Below are 1,705 nucleotides of genomic sequence, written 5' to 3'. Positions count from 1 at the left end.
CGAAACGCTTTTTATGGGCTCCTCACCCCCCAAAACGAAAAGCAAACACTTTTTAGAGAGGCAGGAGGAAGCCCCTGGCTCCCAGCCTCTCCATTGTGAAATGTGTCCAGCTGCTTTCAGGCCTTCTGTGGAAAGTTGGGGCGTTTTTTATGTGAAGCTAGGAGATGGGGGACAGGCACTGATGAAACAGAAGTGACCATGACAGGCCAGCTAGCAGATCTCTGGGTGAATATGGATGTGTCGTTCCAGCAGCCTTCTGCTGGCATGGATGGGGGCCCTGCCTTCTCACCTGGGAGAGGAGGACGTTTAGGGAAAGAAGGAGCCGTGGAATCCTCCCGTATGCCCGGGGAGTTGGGGAGCAGGCCCAGGTGCTGAGAGCTCCGGCGGCTTACCCCTGCAGCAGCTCTCAGGAGGGAGACAGTCTTACCCAAGCTTCAGCGGTCAGGAAGTTGGGCAGAGCAGAGCAGTGTCCCCCTCCCCCAGAGCACACACTTGGCAAGGGCAGGGCCAGGGTCTCAGCTTGGGTCTGGAAGTGCCACCGTCCGCCCTGCACAAACTCGAGGCCCCTAGGGGTGCTGCTCTTTCCGTCCCAGTGATCTGGTTGTCACTGAGGCCCCCGACTCTGGTTGGGGCCCCATCCCCACCCTGGCGGGTCCCCCACATAGCCTGAACTGTAAAGCACAGGTTGCCCCAGCAAGTTTGTGGCGCCTTGGAGAGAAACACAAGCTTCCGTTTTACATAGGAAACGTGTTCCCGGCGTGTGTGGGAAATCTGAGGTGGACTCAGTTCCTCGCTCTGTGCCAGGTGTTAGGGAAGTTGCTGTGGCGGGTGAAGCTGCCTAGGGCAGACCTCGGCAGTTTAGCTGTGGGCGTGTGTGCTGGTGCAGACCTTGTCAGGGCCTGAAGGGCTGCGTGATCTCTGATGATGCCATGGCTCTGGTCTCCCCTCGGCCCTGCCCGAGTGGGCCCCCAGGCTTGGAAGGTGTGAGGGGCTGGTTCTCAGGGTCCACAGCACCGGAGTCTCACCTGCAGGCCAGGGTTAAGCAGGACTGTGTCCCGGAGCTGATCCACTCGCTTGCACTGCTGAGGTTGAGCCTGTTTGGCTGTGCCGTAGCCCGCTTAGAAAGCACTGTCTGGTGGAGACGATGCTTTCCTGCTCTGCTCTCATTTTCACAGCCAGCCACAGGGGCTCGTGACATCCCCAGGGAACGGCATCTCCAGGGAGGGAGGCCGCCCAGCTTACAGTGGGACAGGGCACCCTATACTGTTCTCCTATCCGAAGCGCCTTCTGGCTCCTCTGTGAGAAGGGGCCAGGGGGGTGCCTGGCAGGAGTGGCCTGAGGCATTACTTGCTGACCCCTTGGCCTTGAAGGACCATTCCGAGTCCCTGGGCTGCCACGCCTTGTGTAAAAGGAGGTGGCCCCAAGCGGTGGGTCCTTACAGACCCCCTCACCAGGTCTCTGGGGCCTCCCTGTGCCCCACGGGCCCCAGGGCTTCATAGGGGTGTCTGCTGTGGCACCTCGGCAGTGTCCTGTCTGCTGCTGCTGTTGTTCGGTGCCGTCGTAGCGGCCCGGGGTACAACAGAACAGAACACTGCCCCGTCCTGCACTGTGCTCACAACTGTTGTTATATTTGAGCCTGTTGTTGTCTTGTCTGCTGGGCTCCTCCTGTTTGGGTCACCCCAGGACTGGGATGCTAGGCATCCCT

Source organism: Trichechus manatus, unplaced genomic scaffold, assembly GCF_000243295.1.
Source record: "Trichechus manatus latirostris isolate Lorelei unplaced genomic scaffold, TriManLat1.0 scaffold00057, whole genome shotgun sequence".
Classification (NCBI taxonomy): domain Eukaryota; kingdom Metazoa; phylum Chordata; class Mammalia; order Sirenia; family Trichechidae; genus Trichechus; species Trichechus manatus.
The sequence above is the reverse complement of the archived record's forward strand: the minus strand, read 5'-3'. Positions refer to the sequence as shown.